The sequence below is a fragment of the Psammomys obesus genome, unplaced genomic scaffold (genome assembly GCF_907164565.1).
Source record: "Psammomys obesus unplaced genomic scaffold, mPsaObe1.curated_primary_1811, whole genome shotgun sequence".
Lineage (NCBI taxonomy): Eukaryota > Metazoa > Chordata > Mammalia > Rodentia > Muridae > Psammomys > Psammomys obesus.
Genome location: NW_026596073.1, coordinates 32,761,036 through 32,781,351, shown reverse-complemented (window position 1 = coordinate 32,781,351; position 20,316 = coordinate 32,761,036). Strand labels below are relative to the sequence as shown.

Genomic DNA, 20,316 nt, shown 5'->3' with positions numbered 1-20,316 from the left:
AGATTATGCAAGTGAAAAGGCACAGAGAAGCTAGGACCCTGCTTAGCTTGGCAAGTGGGAGCATTAGAAGAAGAGGAAAAAAGAGAGCTTAATGGCTATCAGCAGTCAAACCTCAAAAATGCAGTCAGAGTTCTTCTTATCCATCAAGTTACTTTATTGCTGCAATCTGAAGCCTTGTGTAGCCCTATGAAAGAAGTCTATTTTTCTGTTGACTTTCCATAACAAATTTCTTCAGGGGTTTCAGCTTACATTCAGACCCAAATTCTAACGTCTGTGCTACTGGGAAGGAATGCCCATGCTGTCTGATACTTGTGTAGATAACTTCTGGCTCCCAAACCCACCCAGCAAATTTGCTCAGTGTCTTCTTGAGGAGGGCTGGATGCCAGATGTCAGAATACAATCTCTACTGCTCGGAAAAGCCCTTCATAAAACTGCAATCTGAGATAACTCCAGGCATGGCTGGAGGGCTCATCTTTTCTTGGCTGGCCTGAATGGCTACTCTCAAGGTAGAGAACCAGAGGCTTCTGCCTGGGGAAGGAACAAAATTCAGCAAAATCTCATTTAGAATTCTGTGAGTGGAGAAGGGCAGCTATAATCTCTGTGAGGTAGATGATTCTACTGTCATGGCCACATAGAATAGCTGTGGCAGGAAAGATTCCTACATCAAGAAAAGAAATTTATTCCAGGGGAATGATTTACTATGTTATTCATTGTGCTGGAGGCTCTGAAGTTCTAATAACCGCATCTAGAGAAACCATGTCTCCATGGCTGATAGATTTTTGTCACTTAACACGTGAAAAATGCATTACATACATACACACTATACACATGGTTAATGAAGTTATTCTATTGCTCTAAGCTCCCCAAGAATAATTATTGATCTGTAATCTTTATGTTCTTATTCAATAAGCGCTTTGATGACCTATTTCTGTAAGGTAAAGAATGAGGTACTACAGCTATATGGGTCTTCTCCAATGTATTTATCCTTGATTTTGCGTCTTAGAGCAGAGATTGCTCGTTTGTGCTCACTCATAGAGAGCCAAGAAGTAGTAGATAGAACTTCATCATTCTTAACTTGTCCCCAGAAACAAAACAAAAACAAGTTTGTGCTCTTTCCACCTACACTGGTAAGCTAATTTTTATTGTATTATAATTTCAGTTTGGTGTCTGAAGTCATGTCAGATAATGTTGATGTGCCCATTTTTGGCACATTTTGTACTTCAAAGTATACAGTGATTAGCGTAGCTTTTCACCCTGAATTTATGGGAACATGCTCTTCTGCTGTGGAATAAGTACTGCTGAGAAAAGATTCACGGTTGTCAATATTCCCTTTTGTATTGAAGTGCAAGAATTAAGCATTTACTATTTGGCTTTTAGCAAAAATGTCCTTTTGAAATAAACAGATGCCAAAATTTTGTTCCGTGTCAGCTTTCACTAGATATTAAACAAGAAGAGGGAATTTAGTTTGGGTAGATCAAAAGGAGCCCAGCTCAGCTTTGGTTTTCTGCCTTTCTGGGCTGGCCTTGTTTGTGCAGTCACTTTTATCAGCTCTGCGAGCTGTCATGGAAAAGGAAAGGCTGGGTGATTTCCATCGCTCTTCCTGTTTTTGTTTGGCACCAGTTCATGCATCTTGAACAAACGTCTTTTCAAAAGCCAAAGGAAAGAGGCTAAGGATGATTTCCCAAATTTTAATCATATTTTCTCCAACTTCTGAGTTTCATAATATTTTATCTTTGTTTAGGCTAGACAGTAAAAAAAAAAAAAAAAATACCATTCCAATTCAACTATTTTAGTTGATCTTATTTTTACATTTACCTGTGCAGAAGATTTTGAATAAGTATTTTTTTTCTCTTCTTTGTAAACACATATGTTTAAAGCACATTTATCCAGAAAATGTGTTAACCAGATTTCGTCTGGTGAATTTTGAACATCATTGCTTTTCATATCATCATAATATCATTCAATCCATTTTAAACTTCTGTTTTTAAGAACTTTATTCCTCCCTAATTTTACATTAGGACAAGGAAGAAATGTGCAACCAAAGAAGGAATTAGACAAATCACAAATAATGTTCCTTATATGTTCTTTATGTTATGGCAGACATGGCAAGAATATTCTGTAATATTTTATGGTAATTTTAATTTGTCCATTCATGCATTTTTCTTATGCTTCTTTAGAAGCCATGAATGGTGGAATGTCCTTGCAAAGATGTCCTCACCCTAATCCAGAGACTGTGAACATGTGACAACACACAACAAAAACAGGAAGATGTAATTTGATTGCCATGTCCAAGTTAATCCTTTATATTTTGGAACCTGTTAGAAGATAGTCACTTAAACACAAATCCTGAAAGTTCCTGAGATATCACCAATCCCGATCATTGCTATCATAAAAAGGACATAGACTCTGGACAAATATAAGGAAATGTGTCTGCATTTATTGGGGCAGGTGTTAAACTGCATAGTATTTGGATAAAACGTTGAAACATCTCAAGCTGGGCACAAACAAGAAGGTTTTTTTTTTTCTGTTTTTATTTTAATGCAAAATACTTAACTCCTGGTCATTATAGATTGGGTGAGCCAAACTCAGGAAGATGGTGGAAAGATTTGTCTCAACACAGTAGTATAAGACACTCATATCTGGTTAAATCAATGTCTGAGACCAATTTCAGTGGGTGCTCCTTTGCATATTTGTGCCTCCATTTGCATTTTCATACCCAGAGCTAAATTCTTCAAAATTGAGAAGAAATGGAGCTAGAGCATACAGCTATTCCCAAAATTTTGGGGGAGGTGGTGAGGTTCAGCAAAGCATTGCTGTGAGTATTTGGATAACCAGTGTCTCCTGACCCATACTTAGCAAAACAACCATGAAGTGAACTGTCATTGTAAACTGTAACAACAATGGAAGAAAACAACCAGACATATGAAAAATGGCATCATTCCATAGTAAATAGGAGAATAGAATTTTAAATAGACTTTTATGATCAAATGACAAGCATGCGAGCACACATACACACACGCATACACACAATTGCAATCATTGATTTTGGGACTGGAGAGTTGGCTCAGTAGTTAGGAGATTTACTGCTCTAGCAGAGGGCCCTGGTTTAGTTTCATTACCCACATCAGGTGGCTCAGAACTGTCTATAACTTCAGATCCTAAGGATTTGACCCCCTCTTCTGGCACAGAGCAACGAAAATACAATATGTCTTAAAAATTAAAACAATCCGTGAGGTTTTCCTTGAAATAACTATTTGACAGAATTGAAGAAATTGGTCAGAAGATGAAATTGAACAATGATGAGATGTTCAGAAGCTAAAGGCAGATTTTATAGGTGCTCAGATGATGAGTGATATTTTAATAACGTTCTACAATGTTTAATTTAGTTAAAGTTAAATTTAGGAAGCAAGAATGCAAAGAAAATCCAATTTATATCAATTAACTATATTTCATTATATTTCCTCAAACTGACTTTTCTCCATTGATAACATTAGTGTTTCCAGATCTTGTTTGCTTTATTTTCTGTGTAAAACTAGCAAGTGTTTTCTTTTCCACTGCCTGCAGATCATTATTATTGAGAATTCTTATGAGACTTTATCAAAAGTATTAAAATATGAAAAATAATTTGGATTTTCAGAAGCATCTTACAAATGATCTTAGATCACATTCTGAGACTGGAACTGTGTAGAGAGTGGGTGGTGGCAGCACTGGGCTGGCCACTGGCTTTGAAATAATTTCTTTTGTATATGATGGTGATTTTACAATTGTGCACATTTATGCCCTTAAATTAAACAGGATCAGTGTGTGTGTGTGTGTGTGTGTGTGTGTGTGTGTGTGTGAGTGTGAGTGTGAGTGTGTGTGTGTGTGTGTGTGTTTGCATGTGCAGGCCTGAGGTTCATCTCAGCTGACCTTCCTCAGCCACTGTCCACCTTGTTTTTTGATGTGAGCCTCTCACTGGCCTGAAACTGGCTGATTTGGTTAGGCTGGCTGTTCACTGAGCCCTAAAGATCTGTCTGTCTGTGTCTCTCCTGCTGTGACTGCACCCACACGCCCACGCCCAGCTTCTTTAACTGTTTGTTTATTTTATTAACATGGGGTTGGGAGACCAAACTGAATCATCACACTTGCACAGCAATCACTTTGGTGGCTGACTTAGCCAATGCCTCAACCTCCTAAACAATTTATATTGTTTTATTTTTTAAGAATTTAATGATATTAAATTTGTCTTCTTGACTAATATATATTATATTATAAATATAGTTTATATATATTATAAATAATATTGTAACATATTATATTTTATGTATTATATTCTACTGTATTCTATGATTATAATATATTATAATCATGTATATGATTAGATTATATCATGTATAATATGATTATAATATATTATATATGTAATACAGTAGTCTATATTATATTATATTTTATATAAACATATATTTATGAACACATATAAATATATATTTATAATATTTATATAATTATATGTAAATATCTTATATATGATATATCTAACAGAACTATATATGTATTCATGAACACCTAAAATTATCTCACAGTTATTTGAAATGTGTTGTTTGTTTTTATCAGATAAATAACTAAAATCTTCCTTCTCCTATTGGTCTCTCTATGTTACTGGAAGTCATCTCTGGTACCTCTGATCTAATATCCTGTTTTGTAGTAAATTGCTTGTCAACTGAGTAATGCCTAGGAAGTACCCTGTTAGTATAGACATGGAGGTTAAAAGAATTGTACAGTCAGAAGTTATTATGTTATATACAGATCAACTGTAGCTTTTGAAGTGATCTTTGACATAAAAAGTCATAAAAAATAAAAAATAATCATAAAGACATAAAGGATAATCCTATGCTCTCTTTTACACTCCATGGATAGAGTTGAAAACAAACAGCCAAAAGCAAAATGCTTTTATGCTCTTCTGAACTTGCCAGAATAAATCTTTACATGAAGGAGAAAGAAAAAAGAGGCAGGAAACATGTAAATTTGATGTTTTGATAGTGTTAAACACAGTTCTGAAGTAGTCACTTAGTGACTAGTGAGATAAAATAAAAATGTATTTTCACTATACCTATTTTGTTTATCATTCTTAGCATAGCTAATTCTTTATTGATATTCTGGCAGTTGGTATATTTTCCTTCAATCCCTCCACAAAAGAGAATTGTTAATGTATAAACTGTAAAAGCTATTTTTATGTTTCACATATAATACCAAGAAAAAAATAAACATTAATTAACAAATGATGAATTGACCTATTTTAGAAGAAGGGATGTGGCAATTTGCTTCTTTGAAAAATATAAACAATAGTCTCATAGTCATTTTTTAGACCAATGCAACTAGACTGTAAATATGCAGAAAGGTAAACCTACAATTATATAGCTTATAATGAAAGAGGCCATGGGTGTACTTACTCACTTCTGGATTCTATTATTTATATTTCTGGTAGTTAAATAAACCAGGACATCCACTGGCATTTGTATCTAAACATATGCTCAGGAGAGATAAAAATTATCTTATTTTGAAATACAGAGCCTATCTGCCTATGTAGAATATTCTTCTCAGGCATAAAAGCCACAGGAGTGGCTGCAGCCTTGAAAGCATTTTATCTTTTTTTTTTTTTCCTTTATTTCACTTGTTTCTTTTTTCTTGTAACATTCATCTTTGAAGTTTCAAGGACAGTTTGCTGTGGTATGGAGTCAGCCATGCCCCACTCATTAAGGTTACAAAACACCAGGGACCCTATGTCCTTTATTGCTGTAATGGATAGCCATGCTGGCACTTCAGCTCCATGAACTTTTTAGACAATGAGTTTTACAAAAACATTTTTAAAAAAGTGTCTTAGTGTGGAACTCTGCTGGATAAGATTTAAGTCTGACATTTCCGGATAGTCTCTGTGCTCCATCTATGATTGTGGACTCCCTTTTCTCAGCAGGGTGCCCTCTCTGAAAAAACTTCTAAGGAGTGTCACATAGCCCTCAGGGACAGTTACCGACCGGACTTTTTCCTGATAAAACCTGTTTAGCAAGCACCCGTGGATTCCTGGAAATACCCCACCCTATGCTAAGTAGATCATAGTTTTCAGCAATGTCCTTCAATTGTATGTAAAGATTTTTTCCCCACCCATAGAATAAGTACTGTGTTCTCCTTCTTGTGATAGGACCGTGCTACTGCATGTAAAGAGGTACTGTGCCATTACATATAAATCAAGTATCCCTAGCACTTCTAGCTGTATCGAGTTAAACACATTCACCCATGAAACCCCCTACCACTGCCCAAGATTTATAAGTCCCTGATTTCACATGAAATAAAGGTGGGTTCTTCTTTGTGTGACAGCATCAGCTTTCTAAGATGGCCACCTGAGACTTGTCATTTATTCTGGGGAAGGGAGGTCTCCCCTCCTCCCCAGAAATTCAATGCTGTACTCACTGGCTTGGCTGCTAGCCAGGTTGGCTGTCTGCCAGACTGTCACAAGCTCACTGACCGCTAGGGAAGCTTGCTGGCTGCAAGGGATGCACCCACCGGGGTCTGGACCCACTTTCTGGTCTGCAGGGTCAGCACCTCAGCAGACCTGCCCTCTGGCCCCCTGGGTCTGGGTCTTGCTAAGCCTGTGTTCTGGCTGCAAGCCAACCATGCATGGGCTTTCATCCACATTCTCTGCCATGCTTATCACAGCAGCTTAACCAAGGAGCAGTAACACAGGCTCCTGAAACTTCTGCATTTCCATCGCCTCTGATACCCACAATCTCATTTTAAAAGAGCTAAATTGTAAGACTTTGTGGAAAACTCTTTCCACATCCTTACCCTAGAGCACTCTAACCATTCCTGAGAGACTGGAATCCCAGAATCCCCTTTGCCACACCTGGCTAGGGAAACATCAGAGGACAGCTGAATCCTGGGATTATCCAAGCTTGCTGGCCATCAGACACAAAGAATGACCACCCAGTTCTGCTGAGTGGACTTTTCATGTCGATTAAAATCTCTTCCCCTAAGAATTAAAGTAAAAAATGTCATTTTTAACGTCCTTACAATAAAGGTGGACACCAACAGCTTTCTGCATTAGAAATACTCCCCATATGCACAATTGTTGTTTCTGTCAGATATTACTGATAATGATGTATTTATATTCAACTTTATTATGCCCAAAGTTTCTTGACTTTGGTCTGAACAATGCCCAAAATATGTGATACTTAAAAAAAAAAAATTTAGTTTGGAGATGATGGCTTGCTTACATATCCTATTCATAGCTATGGAGATCAATTATGGAGGAAAATTAGAGTTCAAAAACCACAGTATTAAGAATCATAACAAGAGCTCCTGTGGTGCCTTCCTGGGAAGGGGCACTGCAACCTGAGTTTGATCTCTATGACCCACATTATGGAAGGAGAAAGACAACCTTCCACTGTAGGATAGTCCTGTGCACCGTGTATTCAGATGCTGATTTCTGTGCCCCGAGATCTGGTTGCAGTCCAGACATGGGCATTGTCATTTTTATGAAGACTCTCCAGTCTCTACGTTGTACAAAAATTGCCTCCCAATTATCTTTGATTGGTTACTAAAGAAGCTTATGAACCAATGACTGGGCAGATGAGAGTGGTGGGAATTCCTTTCCTAGTCTGGGGGTCTCAGGTAGAAAGAGGGAGGGAAAAGGGAAAGGAGGAGAGAGGAAGAAGCTGACCTGAAGAGGAGTTCACCATGAGGATAGAGATTCATAGCTGCAGAAGTCAGAACAAGGAGATACCAAGCCAAGACTGAGATGTCAAGCAAAAGGGCATGTGGCTGGGAGGTAGCCAGACTAGCATAATTGCGCTAGTATTCCTGAATATCTGCACAGTTACAGAGTTTAAATCTTGTTGAATAAATATAATAGGTCTCTGTGTCGATTATTGGAGACCTTGGGTCGGTAACAGAAAAGGTCCCTACTAATGTGTTTCTTCAAGTTGTCTCTGATCTCCACACTTGGACTGTTTGGCAGTACATCCAGACAAAAGGAATCCACACAAAATTAAAAAAAAATAGGTGTATAAAAATTAATGACCCTAGAAATATAAAATGATCTGCCTGTTATGATTGAAGCTGTACAAGTATGTAAAATAAGCTAATGAGTAATATTGTGAATGTGTGCTCAACTAAGTGTAAATTCACAGACTTAGAAACGAATGTTCACTGCGTTGAGCTACATGGACCCCCCCATCTTAGTTCTGATGCTCTTTCCCTCCCTTGTTTGTCCATCCTAAGAAAGACCTAATTATTGACAAGTAAGTAAAGCAAACATTTTAGATAAAAGTGTATATTCATTATTAACCTGCTTTCTTATTTCGTAACAATGTATTAGGTATCAAGACTGAGGAATACAACAAGCAAAAATTGTTAATAATATACTGTTATACCAGCAGGGGGACCGGGGCTTTATGGCTGTGGGCCCTGTTCCAGCTTCAGTGGAGAGACCTTGCCTCAAGGGAATAAGATAAGCAGTGACAACACAGGGCATCTGACATCCTTTGACCTCTGTGAGTGCATGGGCACACACACACACACACATGCACACACGCACACACACACACAAGCACCCAACCAACAATCAGAAAACCCAAACCTATTATGTGAGTTTGAGTCAGTCCGGGTCTATGTAGTCCAGGGTAGTCTTGAGGACCTAAATGAGACCCTTTTTCAAAATATAAAATAAGTAAATAATAAATAAATAATAAATAAATAAAATAATAAAGCCAAAAAAGAATAAAATGAAATGATATTAATTCTTTGCATAATTTAAATTGCTATGTTATATCCGTACCGTGATTTGTATGTTTTTGTCAACCTTAGTATTTGCCTCAAGTTCATACTTCACTGTCTTTTCTTGTCCAGACTCTGCACAGTTTTCTGTGTTCTGATTCTTTTTCCTCCTGCTCTAACTCACATCATGCCACCTCCATTTCCCAGAAGACACTTCCTCCAAGCCCACTTCCCTTTGTTTCTTTCTATCCTGTTGTTTTCTGACTTAGTGCTGTCTTCTTGCACTTTTCTACGCCTAGGACACACTGCTCTGCACCTTGCCTGATTTCTTGTCCTTTCATTTCCCCTTTTGGAGCCAGTTCTGTTCGAAGTGCTCCAGGCTCTCTCATGTGAATTGGGTGATGTCGGGGTGTCACCTAATGTGGCCTGCTCTTGCTGTCAGCAGGTTCTTAATTCTGTCAGACTACATGTCCTGTAAGCTCCTAGGTGTGGGTGTGTGGACTGGAGAGTTCTGCACTCCACACGTTCTTGATGACTTCATTCTACTGGTGGAGGCCAGCAGATCTGTCAAAAATCTTATGCCGCCTGCCATGTCACCCTGTCCACTGCTCTTGCAGCCTAACCTTCACTTAGACCACGAGTTATTGTTTGACAAAGTTGTCCTTTGAAAGGCCCATGGTCTTTCTCCAGAGTGTATACAAGCTGTTATGCAAAACTGCAGATTAATAAGACCATTTGAATCACAAAAATATTATGCAAACCACGTCTAAGTGTATTGCTCAGATTATTAATGTTACAGATTGAGCAAATGCTGCTTTGAGTTCCCCAAGGGCTGTCTCCATGTTCAGTGAGTTTTCCTACTACAACCATATTTGTTACCAATATATTTGTGCTTTGTTTATCTCACTTTTTCTTTGCAGAGGTCTGTATATTGCATTTCTATTCCCACTGTAAAAGATACTGTAGCAAAGACAATCAGCATGCACTCATATCTAGCATTTATTTTACACTGAGTTTGAAAAAGCTTCATAGAAAAATCTTTTACTAGTACCTATGTACAGAAATTCAGAGTTGGTTTAAAGAAGGCTTCCTACACAGAACTCTTTGAGGAAATATGTGTATGTATGTGCATGGAAGAAGGCTTGTATGGATATTGTCCCAAGGTTGCTGGGTCTGAATTATTGCTGCATAAAGCCGAGGGTAAACTCGGTCTGATCCTGAATACCTGGTCTTTATTAATCTAACAGTAAATCCTTTCATGTAGTGGATGCTATAGGGGTGTAGAACTCAGACACAAATTATCCCAGAAGCTAATATTTGAGGGGTAAAATGGATTGCATATTTCATTTACATGGGCACATAGATTGCAAAGCCAGATGTTTAGAACAGATGTCAAGGAGCCATTTGTCATACCCTCTGGCTTGCAGCTATGGACCTGCCATTTATCACTTCAGATGGGAGCAGTTAATTTGACAGTGAGCATGTTGGTTATTAGCCAGTTTTTACATGAGTCCTATGTTTGTGATTTCTGATTTGCAGAGATGTGATCAAAGACCCACTGCTATCATGATTTCTGTGTTTTTGAGTTTACCAGCATATATAATGTGGATGGGGGAATGTGTGCCCTCTCATGTGGATGGACATAAATTGGGTGTTGGCAAAGAAATAATGAAAATATCATGACTGAAATATAGCATGGCTAATCTAATTGTGGATTCTGGGTAGCTGAAAATCAGAGCCTCATACTGATGTGTAGCATAGCAGGCTATATAGCCTTACTTATTTTATGTATTTGGTTGTAACTGAAGTAGTCATTAAAATATTTATGGTATTGTTTGTACTTTACTCATTTTCAAAATGGATTTAAAATTTTTCTTCATTAAGGAATAATTTTGCTGAACAGAGAACACCATAAATATCAAGTTATCTGTTGGATATGTTGATGTAAAAATACATTTAAGCAGCCAGTTTCTATAGTCTGATAAGAAACTAAAATATAAAAATAATGCCATTTATGAAGCAGGTCAGGGGCTGGTGATAGTGACTGCATGTAAAGGGTACTTGTCACTGAGTATGACAGAATAAGTTCTATATCTGGACGTACATGGTAGAAAGGAATAGCTCATACCAGACAGTTGTCAGGTCTGAACAATATTGAAATGTTAAATAAGCATGCATGCATGTATTCTGTTTGTAATTTCATGTTAATTTGGTGAAACAATCACTATCTTATTTCATTTACCTCCAAGGTTGTTAAAAGACCCTCATTCTAGAGTCTCTCCCTTTATCTGTTCATCCTTTCTTACCTCCACCTCTTTGGTGTTGAGGATGGAATCAGGATCTCTAGAAGGTTTTATTTTATTGCTGTCACTCTATTTTGCCAGTCTTTGTTGAATCACAAAACAATCAGCCACTTTAGTCTGAAGGTTGAAAAAATGGATTGAGTTCTGCTCTAGGAAGTCTGAACAAGCTACCAACAGCTTAAGACTTTCAAAGCTTTACATAAACTGATGACTTTAAAACGTACCAAATAAATGGGTTCAAAATTTTCATCTACAACCAGTTGCTTGCCTAATGTGTATCCTCTCTTTCTTTAAAAACACAATCACTCAGATGCTGCCTACATTTCTATTCTAAAAACCTTCAGCACGAAACAAACAAACAAACAAACAAACAAACAAACAAAAAACAACTGAGCATGAGTGGGTATTGTTTTTAATGCTTTTTGGAGGTTGTAGATCCTGTGTCAGAAAAGTTATTTGTGCAGTCCTGTAGGCTTAGATTTTTTAAGCACCTACTTTACTTAAGGTTCTTAAAAGCCTTTACCTCTCTTCCAACCCTCCCTCCCCCCTCCTCCCACCACACCTTAGTTAGGAGATTAGCAGGGAAAGGTGCTGAATCATGATTTTTATAAGTGTGCAGATTTCAATTTCATTGACAATGATGATCATATCAGTTGTTAATCTGCTCTGAACCAGACATGAGGGGTTTTGTTGTTTCTAAATGATTAATATTGGCTAATTAAATATTGGTTGATCAACTCAGTGGCCATGTTGTAGTAGCTCTGGTTCACAGAGTCCCAAAAGGACAGTCAACAGCTTCAGAGACACCATGTGAAATCTGTCAAGTGTGGGAATTGGAATTATCTCCACCAGGCAGGCAGGATTTAATAAAAATAGCTTGTTTGATGAAAACAAACATGCTATTTTCTCACAGCAAACAGAAATTATGTGTTTCTGTAGTCTGACCTGGTATCCGGGTATAGTGAAGTGTTTGTAGCAGGAGTGGAAAAGACAGACTACTAAAGTTATGTCCCATGCATAACTGTGTTATCAGATCTTGAAAAGAAGTGGAAGGACATGATGACAGTGCTGAGGAATGAATGAGTGGGCTCAAAGCTTGAGTCAGTTAATCTGTTCCCACCACGTGTGTTTGTGTGTGTGTGTGTGTGTGTGTGTGTGTATTTGAATATGAAATGTCTTCAGCAGACTGTGTTAAGACCATTTGGTGGAGGGAGGGGGCTACAGCTGGGATACAAAATAAATAAACTATATAAAAATGAAAATTAAAAAAAAACCATTTGATGGTGGTTCTGTTTTAGAAAGTTTTAGAAATATAATCAGGTGAGAAGTAGTTCTTTGGTTTTACCTGACTACTTTTTTTTTTACTCTTTCCCTGCATCTTGTTCACCTCCAGGTGAGCAACTTTATCTACCACATTTTCCACATTGATGTTGTGCTTCAGCATGTGCCATTTCTACCTCAAAGCACTGTGTGTTGTAGTTCACATGCCTTCCAGTGTCTGTATGCTTTGGACATCTACTCACAAGTGTGCAATGCTGAACCTTTAAGAGGTGAGCTGGTCATGAGCTAAACGCCCTGAACACAGCAACAGATCCATTGTCAGAAGTGGAGATGCTGTGGAAGATGGATCTTGCCCCCTCTCTAGCTCTCCATTGCCCTTGCCATGCCACACTAGTTACTTTTCTTGTTGTGACAAAATACTTAACGAGAACAATTTAGGAAAGCAAGGGATCCTATTGGTCCATGGTTAATGGATACAGCTCATCTTTGCTGGGAGATGTTCCACCTGAATTTGCAACAGCACAAGACAGCTGGTCACATTGAGGCCACAGCCAGGAGGCAGAGAAGGAGATGAATACTGGCGCTCATGTTGCTTTCCAGTCTTCGTTCAGTCTCAGACCCCAGATTACGAGACGCTTCCTCCAAGGCTCAGAATGGAATGGCTCTATTTAGTTAAACCTCTATGGAAACATCCTCACAGGCACACGCAGAGATGAATCCACGGGGGCTTTTGAATCCTGTCCAGCTGAATATCCATTATTGACTTCCTCTGTGGATTCAGCAATCCAGCCTTAGATTTAAGCCTCAGAACCATGAGCCAAATAAATTTCTCCTTTTCATAGCACAGTAACATAAAATAAACTAAGGCACTGTCACATATAATTATTAACCCATTTCAGCTCCAATGGTTGATACACTATTGTTTAGGATAAACAAAGCAACAGAGGGCTTATATTCCCTTTCGACATAAAACCTTTATGCAAAACAGGAACTTCATAATAACTCTGGTCATCTCTCCTAGGATACCTGGACGTTTTCTCTGTAATGAGACATTCCTTTGAGGTCCCCCCCAGCACTAATATCTGTCAGAGAAATGTTTATTTTTCACATAACTATTAGTGACAATTACTGAAGGGTTTAAGAGCTCTGATTATTTGGTTAATGTGAATTTGGCCCCCTTAACATTTTTATAATTTTATTTTATGACCCAGATAAATATGATCCTCCAAGGGAAAAGTAACTGAAAATATAATATCCATCAGGTCGTAGGTTTTGTTTTTTCATCTGCAGTTCTGCAAAACACATTCCATCTCCATCCACAACTTCAGTTCTCAAAAGTTGTCTTAAGAACTTTATCTGCATGAAATTTTTAGTGAGTTCTAAGTAATTGGAAAAATTTCCAAAGCTATTATGATTAAATTACTAGGAATAAAAAACCTTACGGGCTTGGGATTTCAGAATGGTTTGGTTAAGCAGGCCTAGTCTTCCATATTTATTAAGCTGGATGGACACTCATAGCCTTCTCTGAGTCCCACACATCTCTCGGCTTAAAATATACTGAGATTTTGCATCTCCGATGAGGAAGACTACAACAACAGGATTAACCCAGAGTGACAAGGAGGACTATTTTTTTTTTCAGGAAAATTAATTTTCAGCATTTTCTTTGTCTATTAGTTGTGCCAAAATCTTCAAACCTAAGCTGACTCGGTTGCCAGGAGCACTTAATGCTTTCCTGGGAATCTGTGTTTGGTTCCCAGCACTCAGGCAGGGTACCTCACAACCTCCTATTACTTCAGCTCTAGCAGATTTAACACACACACACACATACACACACACACTGAAACGGAATAAATACAACTGTTTTCTTTCTGGTTACTAGACAGTGTTCTACTGAAAGAAAAGAAAACAAGCTTGAATCTTTGTGAAAATTAATTATCAAATTCTTTGCAGTTTTCTTCTGCAGCTTTTGTAAAACGTCCTATTAGAGATTTGAGACATTCTAAAAGGGACAAGGACTTACTTGTCCTTGGAGACCCGAACCCACTCCATGACCGGGGCTTTCATTTATACACACACCTGAAGTTATTTTTAAAAGATTCATTTTGTGTCAGGAATAATTGACTAGGATCAGAAGGAAGGAAAAGAAGTCCTCCCCTATCAGTGGACTTGGGGAGGGGCATGCATGCAGAGGGTGGAGGAAGGGAAGGATTGGGATGGGAGGAGGGAGGGAACCACAGGGGGGATACAAAGGGAATAAAGTGTAATTAATAAAGAAAAAAAATAAAATTAAATAAAAATAAAAAAATAAAAAAAGATTCATTTATAATTTTTATTGAGCGCATGCATGTGTGTCTCTGTGTGAGTATGTGTATGTGAGTGTAGATGCCTTCTGAAGCCAGAGGACTTGGTACCACTAGAAATAGAGTTATAGACAGTTGTGAGGTGCCTGCCGTGGATGCTGTGAACCAGGTCATCTGCAAGAGAACCATGCTCTCCTGACCACTGAAATATCTCTCCAGCCTTAAAGCAGTATTTTTTAAAGAAGTAATGTTGAAGTTTACCATATCAAGTGAAGGGGCATACAATGTTAATGTAGGGACTCATCCTTAGACTTTCACATAGGACTGAAAATCTAAGAAAGAGTAATGAGCTCCAGAGCCCCAAACTGAACACACTCTTTCATGGCTTTCCGGTATGCAGGATTGTATGAGTGCTGGAGATGCTTCTCTGAATGGCTGTTAGTCCACATTCAACTGCTCATTGTTTTTAGCAGTGTCCAACAGATACACAGGTATCAATAGATCCCTTGATAATCGAAAGGCAGCCTCAAATATCCAGCTTTCTACAGCTGAAACAATCATCAGGATAAAGAGTGTGGTAAGAACATTATAAAAAACAGTGAAAACTTTTCAAATTAATCTTAGCTCAATATTATTGAAGCCGTGTAATAAATGTTAGTCACTAAAGGATAGGCTGTGCTATGAAAGTAAACAGGAAGTCCTTAAGAACCCAATTTACTTCATTTTCCTTTTTCTGTACTCAACATACCACTGATGTATTTCACCCTTTAATCTTAGACTTCATTTGTCTGTGAGGACTGCCAGGTTCCTGCCAAGGCAACAGCACAGAGACACAAAGCAAGGATGAGTTCCTGACATTAATGACCCAGCCTGGTCTTCCCAACTTTGTTTAAACTAATGGATCATATGTGTCCATTTTCTTTCAACTGTATCCAAGAACATTTCAGCACAGGAGAGGGGGCCATGGACTTCCATGCGACCACCAGCTCGCATTTATTTGCAAATTAAGACAAGGAATGACGGGTGTGATACAAGATGGATGCCTCTTGATGAATGCCACCCTCAGTTATCTGAGTTGTACCATGAGCCAGAATATTAAATTTTTGTTATTTAAGTTATTGTATGAGAATTTGTTTCTGAGACTTTATCAGTGTTTCTACAGTTGGAAGCTGTCATAACGCCTAGTCAAAGAATAACCAACATCTATTTTGAATAGTGAGATTGATCTCTCTTCCTTGTACCACTCAAATAGTTTGGTTAAGCTTTTCTCTGTATCTGAAAATCTCAAAGAGTGATGTGCATCACAAAAGTTTAGAGAGCACTGGGGGAGAAGGGCAGATTTTCAGGTAGTAGTGAGAAATTAGGGAGCCAGCCAAAGATCATTTCAGGGTACAACACATTATGAAAAAAACAAAAACAGAAGCAAAACCATAGAACAAAAGACTGGTATGTAACCAGAGTCAAAGGGAGTGGGTCTTGAGAGAAGGCTGATCCATAATTCAAATCTGCATGGAGATAGGCAGGCCGACATTCTCCCCAGAAAGAAAAAGATGGCTGCAGCACACAGTCAAATTCAGGACACCACAGGGGTGAGTAGACCTCAGTACCCAGGCTGCCTCTGATTTCAAGTCTCTTTGTCCTGGGCTGGGAGCTTGGTTTGACAGCTCATTCTAGAATGTGTTGAGAGTATGGCTGGTGTTGCTCCCTGAATGGACAGTCTGTGGCTGACCTCTGAGACATCACCAAGGGAAGAACATAAGTTCCCTGGACCTTTGACTCTGAGCTCCCCAAGTCTGTGGAGGGATGCTGGGTTACTACAGAAAGCCTTTTGTAATTGTAATGGTTGAACCCACATGGCAAGTGCTACCCAACTGAGTTCTAGCCCCAGACTGCTTAAAAATACCCTTTTGGGGCCTGGCCTGGCTAATGGCCCCTGGTTGGTCCAAAACTTGTTCTGTAACTCAAACTGGCCCCTTTTCTTGATGTCCAGATTAAATAGGGTTGAGGTGTGCATGCTACACCTCTTCCTCTTCCCACAGTGTTATAGTGGTGACATCTGTAAGGAATATGTAAGAGAAATAAGAATCACAGAGATTGGTGCCTGTTCTGTCTAGCCAGTAACTCTCAGGCATGGAACTAGAGAAGTGTTCATTTATGGAATAAGAATGCTTCTCACAGTCATGCTTGTTGATGCAGACAATTTTCTAAAATTAAAAAATAAATTCAGAGAAACCCGTAGCTTGCAAATAAAAACACATGGTTTTTACCAAAAAAGGTAACAAAGACCCAGAAGTAATAGCAATATAAACAGGCTAAAATCTACTTTTCCTACTTCAGATTATATCTAAGATATACATGAAAGACACCACAGGAAGGAATTGGAAGATGAAAATTTAGAAATTAGAGTGTCAGTATTATCCAGTGTTTTTATTTCATTTCCTTCCTTAATTTATTGATTTTCATTGGTCTTGAGAGAGTTGACATTCATCACTCTTCACCATCCTCTTTCCTAAGGAAATATTTCTTCTTCTTCTCACTGTCATTATTTTCTTTAGTTGAATTATAGAATAATATGGATCTTTAAAATATTTAACATTTTTTCCTCTAACAAACTAAGAGTAGAAAGTACTTTCAACTACTTTCCCTTTTCATCCTCAATGCATTTATTGGTTTTATTAAAAAAATACAAAAATTGACATTCAGATACAATAATATGAGCAAATAATAAAATAGAAACAAAGGTGGAGCGGCTAACGCCTTCTGTGGGGGACTTGACCCAGCTTACTCAAGCCTGCTGCTGACGGCTGTTTGAACATAACCATAGAGTAGACCACATTCTCCTGGAATACTTTTCTTGCCGTGTGGGGAAAAACAAGCAGTGGTTCTGAAGCATGCCCGCTCCAGCTCCAGCGGAGGCTGCTTGCATCTTGAAATGGCTCTGGGAACTGTAGTTGTGAAGGTCTACATCCTGGGTTCAAATCAGACAGTGACACCTAACACCTTTTTAAAACCCAGTCTTCCAGTTCTCAGTGGTGTCCTGACCTACTACGGGACTGGCTGTGTGCTAGTCCAGACCTCGGAGACATTGGGAGGATGAATTGGAATCTTTGCCAAAAAAAAAAAAAAAAAAAAAAAAAAAAAAAAATCAGCTCTCAGGAAATGTTATTGGTGTCTGTACTGTTTTGAGTTAAATGAGATTTAAACCATACCATTTAACATTCTGATTTAAAGGTAGTGAGTCATCATTTGTTTTTTCGTACCCAGTGTTAATAATTGCTTGTTACCTAACAATATATCTCCATGTGAGCACTTGAGTTATTTTATGCAACAGAAACAAAACAGATGGTTTCCTAGCCACAAGTAGGGCAACCTGAAATCTTTGCTTTTGACAGTGGGGCTAGGGCCTTGCTAGGGAGTTACAGAGAGCAACCAAAAACATGGATTTACTAAATTAACACTCAACACTAATGAACATTTTAGAAGACAAGCTTCTTCGTAAGAATCTTCTTAGAACATACAGCAGCAGTGCTTATGGCTTGTTGGTTAATGTGGGTTTCCCTTGTGCAGTTAAGCGTGCAATATGTGGAACTCAGCTGTCACTTTTATTCATTCTTCTTCCCATAATGATTTCATTATATTTCATTATTGTGTTTGAGGAATAAATACAGCCAATTAACAAGTGTATTCCAAGTGCTTTTTAATGTAATGTTTATATAATTCATGGGTTAAGTCTTATTGTGGTACTCTCTCTTATATTGATTTAATTAGCACATTACACTGTTTGATTGTGAGGAATGTGTCTAATGGGTTTTGATTTTACTGTTGTTCGAAGCTCTCATTTTAACTCCACAGCCACATAGATGATCTGAATTTGAGTTAAAACTTTTTTTGATACATTTGCTTTGTATATTATTTCCGGGGATTACAACCTCAGAAATGAAGTATGTAGCATGTCTCAGTGCGATCACTTTTTAATAAAAACTTGAAACGTTTTTGAAAAATATTATGAATAGGCATTATCTTTAAAGACAATTCCAAGTTTTTTTTAAAAATTTATAAAAAGAAAAATATACTTCTAGAAAAGTTTCTACACAGGACTGATGAAAATGACTATTTTTTTTTATATTAGAGTTAAATATTCCTTGCAAATGATTGTAGTTTCTACAACCATCATTTTCTGTGACAGGAATAGGAATGATGTTCATTTTTATAGTTACTTGAAAGTCTAGAGAAATTTGCAGGGCGGAGATACTCGTATCACTGCCCCTAGATCACTGCCCCGAGATCTTTGGCTCCATTCGGTAATAACTTCCATCAAACCCCATGTTCTGCTGTTTAGTTCCACAGTCTCTGAGCTGAATGGCTGAGGGAGGAGCGAGGGAAACTGAAGCGCAGTGTCTTAACCAAAGCAAGAAAGACATGTAAGTCTGTGTCTAGCTTCATGTATGCAACTCATAAAATATGCATACTATATACCGTAATTTCCTCATTAAATATACAAAAGGAATGCTTCTGCAAGCATGCAATATCCCAGATTCTGAAATCCCCATCTTGATTTGAGAGAACACATTGGAAACCTGTTCTCCTTGTTGTTTCCGTGGGTTTCAGGATACACAGCAGACTCTGGTGCTTCAGAGTTTACAGGAGCCGTTTTAGAGAAATCAGAGTATCTACTTCCTGGGGAGGGCTAAGAAGGCAAGGCAAACCCTCCCTCTGTAACCCTAGCTGGCCTGGAATTCACGACACTGCTCATGGTGGATTTTGACTTAAAATGATTCTCTTGTCTATGCTGTGGTAGTGCTGGCATTATAGGCCTGTGCCTCCAAGGATAGCTTAATAGGTATTGAATTTTAAGTAAACTTTTTATTAAGGTCAGACACAGGTGCCACACACACACCAATTTTTGAGTCTAGATGATGTTCCTTCTTCCAGAACTCCTGTGATGTCAGCACTTCACAGGAGAAGCAGAATATCCCCAGCATCAGAGACTCATCCACAGGACCCTCCCCCAGTCTCCTTAAAGTTATTGCTTTCTGATGCTGAACGTTAGTTTTGTCCATAGTAGCTTTTGATTAACCACTGCACACCTACTTAATATCACAAGAGAATCCTGCTTGAGCACTAAATGAAAATTCTAGGTGATTCAAACCATCTTGATTCTGTTAGTGGCTAACAAATAAGGAGGAACAGAACTAGCAAATAAGTTAGAAGCAGAACTAAACTCACTGAAATTGATGCAGAAACAGAAGTACAAACACAGATATTCTGGGCATCGATTGTAACAGGACCTCACACCTGGAAATCTGGCCTGTGCCCTGCTCAACAATTTACAGCATGAAATACTTTGGCATTGGTCATTGCGAGCTCAAAATAAATAACCCAGCTTCCCAAAGAGAAGGGAATCTTAAGGAGAGCTACAAATCTGAAGCATAGCGGCCATTGTTGAGAGCCCTTGCTTTGTCTTTATAAACATTATATTCACCTCCACTTTCTCCCAAGAAGCACAAATAGCCATGCCTTGGAATTGCTCAATGAGCCATGGAGAATGGGGATGGAATTAAATTGAGTGAAATAATGTCGGTGGCTGGGAACCCTTAACCGGCTTGTAAACAAAAAAGGCTTTGCTGAGAGAGGCTCTCACTGAAGCAATGACTCTTAGGGCCTCACCAATGACACTTTGA

The 20,316-nt window shown here is 38.3% G+C and overlaps 1 pseudogene; it reads right to left on the bottom strand.

The window, feature by feature from the left end:
* LOC129690530 (60S ribosomal protein L7-like 1) overlaps window positions 1-14,384 on the bottom strand; it is a 108,059-nt pseudogene extending 93,675 nt beyond the window's left edge.
* Window positions 14,385-20,316: the final 5,932 nt, after the last annotated feature.